At 46.5% G+C, this 15,974-nt stretch overlaps 1 long non-coding RNA gene and 1 gene segment (V, D, J or C); one reads left to right on the top strand and one right to left on the bottom strand.

The window, feature by feature from the left end:
- Positions 1-332: 332 nt before the first annotated feature.
- On the bottom strand, positions 333-6,284 carry LOC311021280 (Ig mu chain C region-like). The segment is given in 7 exons: positions 6,233-6,284; positions 5,639-5,977; positions 4,486-4,818; positions 4,270-4,389; positions 3,717-4,052; positions 3,011-3,328; positions 333-676 (listed from the first exon to the last, which is right to left on the bottom strand).
- Positions 6,285-7,951: 1,667 nt separating this feature from the next.
- Positions 7,952-8,986, top strand: LOC311022685. Its single transcript, XR_014598132.1, has 3 exons — positions 7,952-8,221; positions 8,659-8,738; positions 8,863-8,986. It is a non-coding gene; the product is annotated as an uncharacterized lncRNA (long non-coding RNA).
- Positions 8,987-15,974: the final 6,988 nt, after the last annotated feature.

The following is a 15,974-nucleotide window of genomic DNA, read 5'->3' as shown; positions in this document are numbered from 1 at the left end:
TTAAACTAATAATTTAAAAAAATAATACATCCACAGAGCTTTTAGAAAGGTGCAGAATCAAAAGTATCACGTCTCGTGAAAAAAATGTTTTATTGTTCTCATGCTGAGCGCTACAAAAAAATGGACAATTCATGTCCTTGGACACGACAATTATAGATTTCATTTCAAGACTGTTTCACAAAGTACCATGAGCCCGTTGATCATATCCTTCCTACCAGAGGTGAACCGTAACGACCTGACCAGATATGTTTTAAATTCTGGTTTATCTCTACTGAGCTGCAGCTTTGACCAATCAAACGGCTGCAGGTTGAAACACGAGAGTACAGAGGACATCAGCAGCCGTCTATCAGAGGCAGGTTGTGGGTTACAGGTAACATGAAGAGCCTCTCCTCGGGCTTCTTCTGGGCGCTGTGGACCACCTGGCACCGGAACCTGGAGCCCTGGTCTTCCTTTCTGGGGCTGAATTTGAGAAAAGTGAACATGGAGTAGAGGCCGTTGATATTCAGACTCGGCGGAGTGTTGAAGATGCCGGAGGTGACCTTCTCTCCATCTTTAGTCCACGTCACCGACACGTCCTCAGGGGAGAAGTCTTTGACGCACAGGTGCAGCGTACAGTCCTGGTCCAACCGAGGACACAACGGTTCACAGTCGATGAACATCACTTCAGGAGGAGTTCCTGGTCAAACACAGAGGCACATTCTTACTGTCATGTGCAGCATGAATTCATTCTCACGTTTATTTGGATGCTAAAATATTCACCCATCTTCGTAGGGGTGGGCGATATGACGATATTAGATCGTGAATGATTAAAATGTCTCCGCTATGTGCCTATACAGAGAGATCGTTAGCATCATGCTACAGTGCACATTCAGGGGCCTGCCGTCAACACGGAAAATACGCAGAAGTCCACACGGATCCCGCGTTTTTGTAGCGACGTCTCATAACAACAACAACAACAACAACAACGGCGGCCTACATGCCACTGTATGAAGAAAAAAAAACAGAGCTGAGAGGGGGGCGATATTCAGAGAAAAAAGGTTGCAGATTTACTACTTCATTATGACAACGTGTCAAACAAACACGTTTGCTATTTTAAAACTAGCCAATCTGAGACTTTATAAAGTAGCAAAATTCTACTTTTTTTCTGGGGCTGCACGGTGGTGTAGTGGGTAGCACTGTCGCCTCACAACGAGAGGGTTCGATTCCCGGGACTGGTTACCTGTACTCTCTACATGTCAGCCCTGTGATAGACTGGTTACCTGTCTGTCTCTACATGTCAGCCCTGTGATAGACTGGTTACCTGTCTGTCTCTACATGTCAGCCCTGTGATAGACTGGTTACCTGTACTCTCTACATGTCAGCCCTGTGATAGACTGGTTACCTGTCTGTCTCTACATGTCAGCCCTGTGATAGACTGGTTACCTGTCTGTCTCTACATGTCAGCCCTGTGATAGACTGGTTACCTGTCTGTCTCTATATGTCAGCCCTGTGATAGACTGGTTACCTGTCTGTCTCTACATGTCAGCCCTGTGATAGACTGGTTACCTGTACTCTCTACATGTCAGCCCTGTGATAGACTGGTTACCTGTCTGTCTCTACATGTCAGCCCTGTGATAGACTGGTTACCTGTCTGTCTCTACATGTCAGCCCTGTGATAGACTGGTTACCTGTCTGTCTCTACATGTCTCCCTGTGATAGACTGGTTACCTGTCTGTCTCTACATGTCTCCCTGTGATAGACTGGACGGATGGAAGTACAGATATTTGTTTGAAAATGCAGAGAGTAAAAAACTTAAAGGCGCCATATGTAAGAATGTGGCCAAAAACGGTATGACACTCAAATTCAAAACACTGGGCACGTATCACGTATCTGCCTCCCCCTCCGACCCCCCCCTCCAGACTTGAGGTTGCCAGAGCTGTTGGCGTATCCTCCGTCAGCAAGCTGGACGGCGGCCGGACAGCCGGATGCCCGTAACAGGACAGTGCTGATGATGCTAGCGTTAGCTGTGCTGCTAACGTTTGTTTCTATGATCGAAATGAATAACGTTGTTCATGGACGTCGGAACTATTTTCTGAGAGGGGGGGGGGGCGGGATTTTTGTTGGGAGGGTCAGGGGAGAGATGCACACAATGATTAAGTGGATAAACGGTCCGTGTACGTTGCGGACATCCGACTTTCGTCAACAAGTCAACAATCGCAAAAAGGATAACGAGTCGTTTCCCATTTTTCGCTTCAAAATAAAAGAACGAAAAACGGAAAAATGACTCGTCTCCCGCTCGCGTTTTGAAGTAAACCCACTGTTTTAAACACACACCAAAAGCGTTATGACGCGGACATAAAAGCCGCCACTCAGCTGTTGATCCCGGGAGCCGCTCCGTGAGTCGGTGTCCAGCTCATGGAACCTGCTAACAACAGCGATTGATTAACATACTGTAGAGTTATAATTAGTAATGCGTAAGTCTCTCCTGCTTCCTAGAGCTCTTTTGGGTTTCGCTGCCTCCGCCATTGTAGCTCAGTCGAAACTGGCAACCCGTGGTTGCTCGGCAGCTGAGACTCTACTGACTGCAATGATTCGTAGACGCCAGTGGTTGGCGCCACGTGCCAAAACATGTTTTCAAAACATAAACATGATTTGCGGTCCGCAAAAGATTTTTTTAAATGCGAATATTTTGGCTGTACTGTTGTTGTTGGTGAGTTCAGTATGTTATATGACCATTATTTCTGAGTCTCTATGACATATTAGGATGATTTTACGGCCAGTTGCTTTAGATTTCTTACATATTGTACCTTTAAAGTGCAGTAACAAAGTATTTGTACTTCGTTACTTCCCACCTTTGGTAATCTAAGTGCCACATGATCTGTCACGTGATCTAACGGAGCTCCATTAAATCCATTATGACAGAATGGAATGATTGTGGTCCCAGGACAAACCTGCCAGGAGAGGATCATCAACATGAATGAGAGACAAAGAGGAGCTGGAGAGACCACTGTGAGATGTTTGATGCTGCTACCTTGAGTGTTGATGTGGAACAGGACGTCGTTGTAACCCGGAGCGGCGAAGCTGGAGTGGTAAACGCGGCAGGTGTAGACGGCGCTCTCGTCCTCTCGGGCCATGACCAGCTGGATCTTGCTCCACACACTGTGGAGGCGGCTGTGGTCGGAGAAGGGTCCAAAGTGTGTGACGGTGCGGACCTGCTCCCCGTCGTTCCTGGACCACTCCAGGTCGATGTCTTTCGGGTAGAAGTTCTCCACCCGACAGCAGAGAACCAGCAGCCTCTCCACCCGGGGGATCTGAGGGATGCTGGTGATCTGGAGGAAAGATGGCTCCACTGTGTGGTGAGAGGAGAGGCGGTCATGTTAAGTGTGTATATATGTCTGTATGTCAGAAACACCTTTTGCTGAACTATTTTCGTAAAATAAGAGGGAGGTGGGAGGTTGTGAGGGGAGAACAATAGAGCTTGGAGGAGCACAGAGGGGAGGGGTGTGTGTGTGTCGGGGGGGGGGGGGGGGGTTCAAATCGTAGAATACAGCTTTAAGAGTATTGTTTGTAAGGGAGCGTAAAACTTTCACACAATAAATGACTTAAAAAGCATCAAAATGTTTAAAAAAACAACATAAAAAACATTACATAACAGAGATGACAAACTTGAAACAAACAGAAAATTGCATCTTCACATGGACATAGTGTAGTTTGCTCTTGGAGCTGCAGTTCCTCACCTTTGACCCGGACTGTGGTCTTCCTGCTGAAGCTCTTGCCCCTGCACAGCACCACACACTGGTACGTGGTCAGGTCCTCGGTGACGCTCAGACACACAGCCAGGACAGATGTGTGGTGTGTACCGTCTGACTGAAGACAAGCCTGGTCGCTCAGGTCCTCGCTGACCAACAGAGAACCAGACTGTGACTGGACCTCCATGTCTGCACCGCTCCTTAATTTAAACCATTTCACTTTGACCTCCCGCGGTCTCGCTCCCCGGATGGTGCATTTGAGGTCGGTCTGCACCCGAGCGTATATGATGCCGGGTTGGCTGATTTCAGAAACACTGGGTGGAGCTGTGGGGAGAGGAGGTAGGAATGCACAAATAACACAGCGGCACTCAAGTACTTTCTCTTCATTCTGATTAGGCGTCACGCGTGAATTAAACTGTATAGATGACAGGCTGCAACATCACATCCACTCTCAGTTCAAACTCAATACATTTTCTAGCCGTTATTATTTTAAAAATAGTTTCAATTAAACAAAATGCACTTTGTTCACGAGTCGACGTACCTTTACAGAAATACACGTAGAGAAGCAAAGCGCCTCCGATGACAGAGGTGACCAGCAGCAGACTGGTGACACTGGTGACAGCGATCAGTGTGACAGCGCTGTAGAGGGGCTGTGTTGGCACTGCAGGAGAGGAGGGTTGGAGAGATCCATATGACATATGGCAAATATGTAATTCTGTAAGAAGAATTCAAAGTAAAAGCTAAATTGAAACCCCACCCTGAAGAGTGAGAGTCACAGATCTGTTGTACGGCCGACTGTAGGTCTGATGCTCCACCTGGCAGATGATGCGCATCTCTCCGCCCCTCACCGCTGAGGAGTGCAGTGTGATGCCACTGCGGATACTGAAGGTGCCATCAGGATTGCGAATGGACATTTCGGTGCAGACGCGATAGAGTTGGCTTGCACCCGCGTGGACGGTGTGGGAGCCATTTTGGATGTACCATGTCAAGGCCAGTTTCTCTGGATAGAAACCTGTGATGTCACACTGAATCATCTTCTCCTCGCCCTCCGTCACCGCTGCCGTCTCTGGGAGCAACACTGAAGGCCGAGCTGTGGGTCAGAAGCAGGACATTTAGGGGTTTTATGCTGGGGTGTCTCGCCTCCTTTCCACATGGAAGGTATGTGAGTCAACAGGAAGTCCATTCAGGGAACCTCCAATGTGTTTGCCTCGTGTTACTTTAGTGGCATTCCAGGCAAACCGTATACAGGAAGTTATCAAAACTCCCTGTGCAATTAAAATGTAATGGCTGTGAACACACTGTAAAGCATTTAGCAGCTAAAGGGAAGACATTTCAGGAGTTGGTGGAGATCAAAAGAGAGTTAAAAGAAGAGTTCATATTGAACTTGCATTCATTAGGGGAACAAAAACACAAGTCATGTATTAAAAATAAATAAAATGTTAATTAGGTTGCCATAACAACTTTAAGACGATAATGTGTCAATATTGTTTCAAGTTTGTTCTGCTTTCCTCAGTTTAAAAAAAAAAGAAGTCTGTCCAGCAAATATTAATTTACAGCCATCCTGATTGGCTTCACTTAGGGTAGAACCCTACCCTAACCCACCTGATATGTAAGCGGGATGAAGCCAAAAATGTATTATAATTCAACAGTAAAGAATTCTTCTGGTAGCACAACGCAGCCTCCAAACCAGAGATGTGATATGCAAATGAAATAAAGAGGGAAACAATCAAAGACATTATTCAGAAAATGGACAGTATTGTGTTATTAGAGTGTATGACTTTTCTCATTGACTGATTATCTTGACTATCTCTCTAGGCTTGTTCGGGAAGATTCTCACTAAACCTCTCCCGTGTTTCTGAATGAGATGTGGAGCTATGTGACACAGGTGAGAAGCAGTAGAATCAGACTACCTAGCACTTCCAGAGAAGTGGTCTCTGTGTAGACCACCGGTGTGATGATCCTGCAGGTGTACAGGCCTGAATCTGCCACGGTCACATTACGGAGCTGCAGAGACGCGTCGCTCCGTCGCAGCTGCGTGGTGTCCACCACGCCGCCGTACCTGTGGAAGAGCGCGCTCCCGTCCTCCAGCGTGTACACGACGCTCTTCGCTGCGTGTTGGTCCACCGTGTTCCACTCCACGGTGAGCGCGCGCCACTCCACCGGGCGTAACAGGTGATCAAACCGGCAGCTGAGAGTCACCTCTGCGCCCACCAACACACTGAGCTTCCTCGTCGCGTCAGCTGACGACCCTGGAAACGTGAAGCGCACGAGAGTGGAGGCGGGTTTGCACCAAAACAACAAATAAACTGTGCAAGAGGCAAACACAGCTTAACAACTCATACATACTCCACACGGCAACCAGGAACAAGACACTCACCCCCACAGTGCAAAACGACAACCATGACTTTAATCATCATTGTGATTCTCTGTCGGGACTCCATGTGAACTCGGTGTCCCGTCGTCAGCATGCAATGAAGTGATTCTGAAAGGAAACGTGTTCGCACAGTTCCGTTCTTCTTCCTCCTGGACTCTGACCCGCAGCCGACACCTCCTCATGTGGGCTGCAGGCAGTGTGAGTGCAATAAAGTCTACACACAAGTCAATAATATGACTCGATGTCACCGAGCTGTTAGATACTGTGAGTTGCACTCATCTGGTGCAGGTTTTTCTGGTCAAATGGACAGTCTTCTATTTACAGCCTACAGCCACCCATGAGCAAGGCACTTCAGATACACAAGTGGACTTTGATATGAAAGTGTCAACTACTTTTTTCAGCGTCCAATTAGCTGCAAGAGCTATTTTTCAGTCCAAGTAGGCCTATGCCTTAATCTTTTCCTCAATTGTCTTCGTCTTCTTCTTCTTATAACCTTAAAGGTGCTATTGATAACATTGACAACATCCAGCCACTAGATGTCGCACTTGCACTCCCCCCTTCCATTGCATTCACGTCACAACACAGCTGTTGCTCGAAGTGTATGCGCCCTCAATGGTTGCCAGTTCTTGCACAACCTGCGTTTTCATGGTCGAGTGGAGTGACAGACAGACTCAGTCATGTCAAGAGATGAATCTTTCGTGGTATGAATTCATTTTGCAACATGTAGCTATACATTTGGGTTACTTTGTGCGGTGGTTTCAAAATTCATGTGACGAAATGCCGCCTGCTTACCGTCAAACTCAGCTATTTTTGTTTGTTCCACACTAACTGGCAACCCCAAAGACTCTTGACCCCTGACTATGCAGAGATACCATGAGTCGTTATTCTATTGGCTCACAAGCCTTGAAGCTGCCGCCACACGTCACACATCTACACATTAGAATCATTGGAGATGAGCCAGGCCTGCGCAGAATCGATCGCCGGCATCGCCGCTCAACGCATGCCGGTTAGTTTTGTGTCCGACTTGATCCCGATTTGCTCTGATGTCATGCACACGTGGGCATGACGTCAACGTGTGGAACAGTTTGGGGATGTTCCCTTCCTGTTCCAACATGACTGTGCACCAGTGCAGAAAGCAAGATCCATAAAGACATGGATGACCGTACCAGCTCTGCCCACGGCCTACGTCGGAGCCAGCAGTAACTCCGACGCAATATACGAGGGAACCAGGACTGTGTAAGACATTTCTCATAGACTGTTCAATTCATTTTGAATTTAGAAGAACTGCAGCTACTCCAGTGTGTTGATATCCTTCTTTATTCCACACATGTACATACAAGAAGTGTCGAGTTGTGGTTCCCTTGGAATATATAAAGAAATGAACAATAAACATGTTAGTAATAATAATGATGATTAAATAATACTAATTAAAGCAATGTCGCTAAACAGGTACATAATAATCTATTATTCAAGACATACAGAGAATTACAATGAGGTCAAATAGTACCCTCTACTGGTCGAACAGGGGCGCTCAGACAGCGTCGTTACAGAGTAAACATATGAACTTAAAGGGGCCCTATTATGAAAAATCGACTTTTCCATGTTTTTCAACCCTAAAATGGGTCCCTGGGGTGTCAATAAGTCCCCACAGTATCAGAAAAGACCACCATCTCCCTTTTTCACTTTCTCAGTTTGAAAGAAATCCTCCCGATAAACGAACGGTTTGCAGAATGTCCACTAAATGACGTCAGCACCGAATTTTGCTGTGCCTTATATGGGTCATCTCGGCTCATTAGAATCGCTCCACCTGTGTGGTCCCGCCCACATAATCCCCATACCTGTTGGCTGTCAGTGTGATGTACAAACCAGTGGACCAAAATGCCAAAATCAACGGAAAGCGAGTTGGCAGTCCAATTGCTGATATTTACTGGCATCGTCGGAGCATCTACGATGGAAATGTGCGCACACGCGTCCGTAAAGAGTGTTTGTGTGTGCGACGCAATTCACCGACAGGAGCTTTGACAACATGGGTCGCTACAGCTCAGGATATGCCTCTAACCTGAGGCTAAAGTTTGGATCAGTACCGACAGTCCGAGAGCCAACCACAGACACTGAAGCGGTAAGTTACTAAATATTATGTAATATGCTGTGTTACAGTTTACCGTTGCTTTCTTAGCATTGGTGTGTTAGCATTGGCGTGTTGCGCTAAAGTTAGCATTGGCGTGTTGCGTTAAAAGCTTCCATTGTATTGATATTGAGGACCGTTAACGATACGTAGTACTGCGGGGGCCCAAACCTGTAAAATAACGCTAGACATCAGTTTGCTTGGGAACATTTTGTAGCTCGAATGCGGCAGCAAGAGCAGCTGATCTGTGTTTGTTTACACACCGATGCAAAGACGACGTCACCAAACGTTTGTTTTTGCACCGCTAACGAAGGGATTTTACGAGCTATTGGTGCGTCACAACATCAGTTATAGTGAAATAGTAACGTGTTCCACATTTCAGATGTAGTGGTAAACTCTGACTGTCTGTCTGACTGTCTGTCTGCTTACAGAGCAGCAGCTAACATCAGCGTCCCACACCGACCCACCACAGCTACTGTTGGCAGTCAGCTGTCTAGGAGGACAGGTAAAGGTGTGTAGCCTGACATGTAGCCTACTTGAGATCAGGTTTAACAGCAACTACTAGTAGTTGTGCAGATGTGTATTTCTATTATGTGATATCATGGGTTTCATTCCTCCATACAACTCTGTTACAGCTACTGTGTCCTGCAAGGACTTTGGTGGCAGCCATGGTTCCAGACCCGTTTCACAACCACTCCAATAAGGAGACCATCACAGAGAGCTCGCCTGGACCCGGTAGAGGAGGAGGATACTTCGGAGGGCAGCTCTTCCTTGACTTCAGAAGAGCTTGATATGATCCTGCAGAGTCGGCCACAAACAGTTTGCGTTTGTGTTCTGATATAACTGTGAATTTCAACTGCTGATTAATTTGACAATAAAGTCTTTACAGTAATTGTAAAATGTGTCATGGTTAATATTACTGAAGTAATGGTCAGGAAGACTGCATAATATGTTGCATAGAGGGATTTATTTTTATAAAACACAATTGATAAACAAACAACAGACTGCTGTATTCCTCTTACGTGTAAAGCACCATAACCAGCTGTATATTTCATGCGTTTTGGAGAGAGAACATTCAGACAGACAGTTCCAACCAGGATGTCCCACCATGCATGCCTCTTCCTCCTCCAGCTGCTGCATCCGTCTTCTTACCTAGTGTGAATCATGATAATCGTCATGTTATGTGAATAATAATCTCAACAGACAACTTGGTGTAACAAAGTAACATTACCTGTGGTGTCTCCATGCAGCAGACGTGTTCAGTGTCTGAAGGCTGTTGCACGATTCCCACATGGTCACCTAGATGAATATAGTACAGAATTTGAGCATTTCAACAACAAATCTTGTTAATATGGTAACCTGACTGACTTTGCTGACAAGCTGAGGTGTAAACCTCATGTTTGAATTTTGTAACAGTAAGTTTAGCACATAATGTTGAGATGGAGCACAATCACGTTTATAAAACACAGCACACAGATAATTCACAATTCAGCACATAATTCTGGAGGACGACATGATACTGACCAAATCCTGTTGCTTGTATATCTTTATGTGTAGAGGATGACGTTTTTAATCCCGTTAATGTGATGTAAACAAACTGCCCGCATACAGGATGCTGTTTTCATTGGGTTTTCATCCGTTTAAATATAATGTTCCCCATTTGGAAAACATGCAACAATGAACTGTCAACAACACGGCACTACTAACGATATTAATTGTTGCCGAAAATAGCTCACAGATACGTTACTTATAGAGCGAAGAACGCAGCATTAGCGTCATTGTGGCTAGCGCTAGCTACGCTAACACATCGAGTTACCGTCCAAAACGTTACACAGACATGTTAACTAACCATCCAGGTTCGTCCTGCTGCATCCGCGGCGTCGGAACTTCTACAGGAGCCGGTCCTGGTTCTGGGTCGGAGTCCGGTTCGAAGCGGTACGGCTGGACCGCTGTTAGTTTGTAGCGTAGAACCATAACCATGGCAACAAGCTGGACGCGGACAGCATGGGGCGGAGAGACACAACCACTTCCTCAGTAGGAGCGGGGTCAGGGGTCATCTCATTAGCATAAGGCTACACCCCGACAGAATCACCCGTTTGAAAAAGTGGGGTAAAAAAGCTGAAAATGAGGAGTGTGATCCACTCCGAAATACATGTTCCGAATGTTTTTTCCAGTTGAGGAATTCAAAGACCAGGTTTGGAGACATCAATAACTTATATTAACTTGTGGAAAAATAGCATAATAGGGCCCCTTTAAACAAGCATAAATATCAGCAGATGTAAAACCCATCCACAATATTACAAACACAATCCGATTATGATTATATGTTAAGAACATATATATGCTGAAATGCAAACACATTAACACTCTCTTGGCTATAATTTTATATAACAAGTTCAAAGTGCGTGAGCACGCATCGCAACATGGCGACCGGTCCAAACACTTCAAAACAGCAGACAACAAGCAACAAATGTCCAGTGCCAACTCACTCTGCATCCACGCACAAAGCGATGACACTGATAGTCCCGACCTGGACCCGAACGACAACGCCACAATTACTGAGGATGTGCACAGCACTTGACGGGTAACGTAGCTGCCGCTGCGCTGTTCAGTTGACACTCGGAACTGTTCATGTCCTTTTGGCAGTGCTCGGTAATATGACGGTGACGTCACAAACACGGCAGAGCAGGGAAGTTTGCACAGCTGCCCCCGAATTCACCTGGTGAATTTGCAGTACCACAAAAGTCCCTTCTGGGCTGTAAGATCAGTCTCAGTCCTCTGGCATTTCTGGCAGGGGGATGAGTTTAGCCACTGGCCGTGTGTATGTAGACCCTTTAATGTTCATTTTCAGCTGTGCGTATCCGGCCATCATCACTAGGGATCACTTTGGTGACTCGTCCAACCGGCCACAGTGCTCTGGGCAGCTGTGGGTCGATGATCATGACCACTTGATCTGGAGTGAGGTCCACAATAGAACTTTGCCACTTCCGACGATGTTGAAGGTTGGGGAGATAGTTCTTGGTGAACTGGATCCAGAAGTGATCTGCCAGTACGTCCAAGCAGATCACTGTTGTGGTACACAGCTTGTGGTAGTGATGAATCCCGCCTCCCCATGAGTAGGAGATTTGGCGTTACGGGGTCGGGATCTGCGATGTCTGATGTAGCATAGCCAAGAGGCTTAGAGTTGAGGAGCCCCTCCACTTCTATCAGGACCGTCATGAGGACTTCCTCTGGGAGCACCTGGTCTTTCAGCACAACTTGCAGGGAAGCTTTAACAGATTTGATCTCTCTCTCCCAAACACCGCCAAAATGAGGTGCAAGTGGTGGATTAAATCTGAAGCTGATGCTCTGCTCAGCAAGCTGGTCCTTTAATGCTGGCTCAAGTGCGGCGAAGGCTTCCTACAGCTCTCTGTCACCTCCTCGGAAATTAGTGCCTGAGTTGGCACTGAGTTGGCACATCTCGAACGGTTTCCCTCTTCTTGCCACAAAGCGCCTTAAGGCGAGCAAAAAGGAATCAGTGTCCATGCTGCACAAAAGATCCAGATGTACACATCGAGTGGTGAGGCATTTAAAGATAATACCCCACCTTTTCTCTTGTCTACGGCCTATTTTGATGGTGTATGGGCCAAAACAATCTACTCCAGTAGACCAGTATGGTGGTTGGTTGATACGCAACCGTGCAGCTGGCAGGTCGGCCATCTGAAGAATAATAGGCTTGCTGTGGCATTTGCGGCACTCTGTGCAGCTATGCTGATGTTTCTTGACAGCCTGACGTCCACGAATAATCCAGTATGTCCTCCTTATTTCTGCAAATACGCGGTCAGGACCTGCATGGTGCAACCGGTTGTCATAGTCCTGTATGAGTAACTTCGTGACATGGTGGTTTGGTGCCAGGATGATAGGATGGATGGTTTCCTCATCAAGATTCATCCTTATTAGTTCCACTTCTTTGTCGTAGACAGGGGATAGAGACAGCAAGCTGCTTTTGGAGCTGAGAGATTTACCTGCCTGCAGTGCAATAAACTCCGCCGGGAAACTCTCCTGTTGTGCTCTCTTCAGGATGGCAGCTTCTGTATTGACTCGGCCACATTTACATTTACATTTACATTTAGGTCATTTAGCAGACGCTTTTGTCCAAAGCGACTTACAATAAGTACATTTGTCAAAAGAAGGAAACAAGGAAACCACAACGAATCATTGCCGATAAAGTAAGAGCTAAAAGTAGAACAAGTGTTAGGTCCTCATCTGAGTAAACTAGTAGTTCAAGAGCAACAGTGCTACGATCAGAGTGCTATAGGTAAGGGTGTTTTTTTTTTGGGGGGGGGGGGGGGGGGGGGGGTCATGCTAGTCGAGGTGAAGTCTGAACAGGTGAGTCTTGAGCCTTTTTCGGAAAATGGCAAATGACTCAGCTGTCCTGACATTAGTCGGGAGTTCGTTCCACCACTGAGGCGCCAGAACAGAGAAGAGTCTGGACTTTGCTGAGCGACATTTGTTTGATTTCAGCGATGGTGGTACCAGCCGGCCAGCTGAAGTAGAGGAGCGAAGTGCTCGCTTCGGGGCATGAGGTTTGACCAGTGTTTGAAGGTAGATGGGTGCCGTTCCATTGATGGCCCTGAAGGCCAGTGTCATCGTCTTAAATTGGATGCGTGCTGCAACAGGGAGCCAGTGGAGGTCACGGAGGAGGGGGGTCACATGGGAGAATTTGGGTAGATTGAAGATAAGACGTGCTGCAGCGTTCTGGATACGCTGCAATGGTTTAATCGCAGAGGCCAGGAGTCCGGCCAGGAGAGAGTTGCAGTAGTCAAGGCGGGAGATGACCAGTGCTTGGACCAAGAGTTGCGTTGCGTCCTTTGTGAGGAGGGTCCGAATCCTGCGGATGTTGTAGAGGGCAAATCTGCAGGATCGGGCCACAGCAGTGATGTTGGGGGTGCAGGATAGTTGGTCATTGAGGATTACACCCAGGTTCCTCGCAGTTGACGACGGCAATACTGTGATGCCCTCGACAGTGACCGACAGCTCCATGCGAGGGCAATCTTTCCCTGGGATGAAGAGGAGTTCGGTTTTATTCAGGTTAAGCTTGAGGTGATGTGCAGTTGTCCAGACAGAGATGTCAGCCAGACAGTCCGAGATGCGAGTTGCAATGTGGGTGTCAGAGGACGGGGGAAAAGAGAGGAACAGCTGGGTGTCATCTGCGTAGCAATGGTAGGAGAATCCATGCGATGTGATAACAGAACCTAGTGATCTGGTGTATAGTGAGAACAGAAGCGGTCCTAATACTGAGCCTTGAGGGACACCCGTGTCCAGAGAACAGGGTTTGGACATTGTAAAGACAGAGATCGCATTTAGATTAAAAGAAATAGCATCGCATCGTTGAGGACGACCTCTAGTGGCGTGGAGGGGAAATGCGCAAATCACACGTGTTCGATTTGTAAACACACCGGATGGCACTTGCCTGATTACGGCACGTGAGGTGAGTGAGCACGCGTGAGGCTATAAAGGTCTGCGATTTCCGGCCGGGCTTAGAAGGGTTTGTGCATTGGAGGACACGAGAGAACGCATTGGTATGTAATTTATATTTTGAACTAAGGTGTAGTTTGCACAATGCGTATGTTTCTGGCACTTGTTCCCGTTTGTCATGTCTTCCATGGGACAGCGCATAGGACGGCGCAGACGTCCTTAGTGACGTCTTGGGCACGTTTGGGGGAGGCGCACATGGTGGAAATGTTTGTGTGGAAGACCATTGTTATTTTACAACACAGTGATATTAGATATCATAGTGATATTGTAATTATATATTTGTTTATGATATCTAACCGAATTACTTGGATTTGTTTGATATCTAACAGATATTTGGATTTGATTTAAATGTTTGATTAGGCATTTTGGTTTATTTGAGAACTAACTTGATTGAATTTGTCTTTATCAATAGGTTTTCAACCTAATCCTAATCCTAATCCGAATCCGAATCGCAATACGGAATGCTTGTTGTTCACGTTTAAAACAATTCATGTTCAATAAAAGTAAGGAGAAGGATTTGAGCTGTCCTGCGTACTCTGTGTAACAGTGCCATTTCAAGTTGGGCAAGCACAAATGAAAACATCACCCAGATAACTTGACAGTTGAAAACCAGCGGAGCAGCTTGGAGAAGAGGATAAAAGGCCTTGGAAGTCCAGGAAAAGCTGTTTACGCAGGAGAAGAGAGCTGTGCTGGTCCGTGAGGTCAAGATGGCGGAAGATGTCGTGGGAAAGACGGTGAAGCAGCTCAAGAAGGAGAGAACCGCTGCGAAAAGCACCTTCACCAGACAGGCCAACTTCCTCAGCAAAGGGGCAGACAGCATGGTGGAAACAGAGCTGAGGGAGGAGTTCGCCGAGCTCTCATACTGCCGGAAAAACGTTCTTGAAGCGAATGATGATTACAAGACAGGGCTTTTGGCCGAGTCTCAAGAGCAGACCTGCAAACTCCTCAGAGGAAAAAAGGTGACAGTGTCACGGGGGATTTTTTTTTTTGATGGTACTATGCAAATGACACTAGTCTGAGCGTGACTTAACAAAACTCAGCATACTTTCTCAAAAATCATTGTCATTGAGGGATTTGCGCGGTAGCCAGGCGACCGTCTCATCCAATGGCGAGCTCAGTTGGCGCTGTGTGCTTCAAGATTCCGATTGGCTCAGAGAAATGTCAATTATAAGAAAGATTCTGAAGCAAGTGCTGAGATTCCGATTGGCCCAGAGAAATGTCAATTATTATTGTTCAATAACGAAAAACCATGCAAAAGTGCATTCAACCTTTCTCCGTGAACAAAAACTACAGCTCCCATGATGCCCCGCGGCAAACCAGAAAGTGCAGCCCCCACGTCAAGTGCCGGTCCCTGTGATTCACTCATCAAAACTAAACAAACAAGTATGGATAAACACGGATGGAACAACAACGTTATAAATCCAAATATTATCTTTATGTGCCACAGCTTCACCATTTCATTAACTTTTAACTTCTATTGTCAGTAACTTAACTGCTTGGATCTACCGGAGCATAGCGTTATCACGTTTGCTTTAACGTACAATACAGGGGAGCGGACAAAACACAGAGCGACGATACAGCATAGCGTTAGCAGACAACATGAAGCGTACAACATGAAAGCACACAAGAAAACAAGAAGAGCTTACCAAGTGGCTGCATACCGGGTTGAAAGTCAGTACAAAGAAACTACTCTTGCGCTTCCTTTTCACGGAGTAAACACCGGTCACATGGACCCACATTCACCCATCTCTTAAAGAGGAACTACACCATTAGGCTGCTGAACCTCGAACGGTTCTCAATGAATATTACTTGCGGGATTTTAGCTCTGGATTAACATACACAAAAATAAAAAATAAACTACACAAATGACATAACTGCACAGAAAACACAACAATAAGAATGATCCAATAATTGTTCGCAATTCTGGACCCCCCCAAAAGAAAACTCTCCGGTTCTACACGATCCACGTGAATGACCAAATTGAACAAGAAAACGGCGATTGTCGCCGAAAAGCGACAAGTTTGCAGCTCTGCAAGAGCCAGAAGAGGAAGACGCGGTTCTCGAAGAGAAGGAGGAGCTAGACGTTGAGAGAACCGCTAACGAAGCAGAAGCAAGGTTTGGAGAGGTGAGAAGAATTGTCCAAACAAACCTGTGGTCCAGATATGGCCAATACGCTGTCACAACTGCAATCATTGAAGGAGAGAAGGCCTGCGGTCGGGCGGAGAAGTTA

The sequence above is a fragment of the Eutrigla gurnardus genome, assembly GCF_963514095.1.
Source record: "Eutrigla gurnardus genome assembly, chromosome: 2".
Lineage (NCBI taxonomy): Eukaryota > Metazoa > Chordata > Actinopteri > Perciformes > Triglidae > Eutrigla > Eutrigla gurnardus.
The sequence above is the reverse complement of the archived record's forward strand: the minus strand, read 5'-3'. Positions and strand labels throughout refer to the sequence as shown.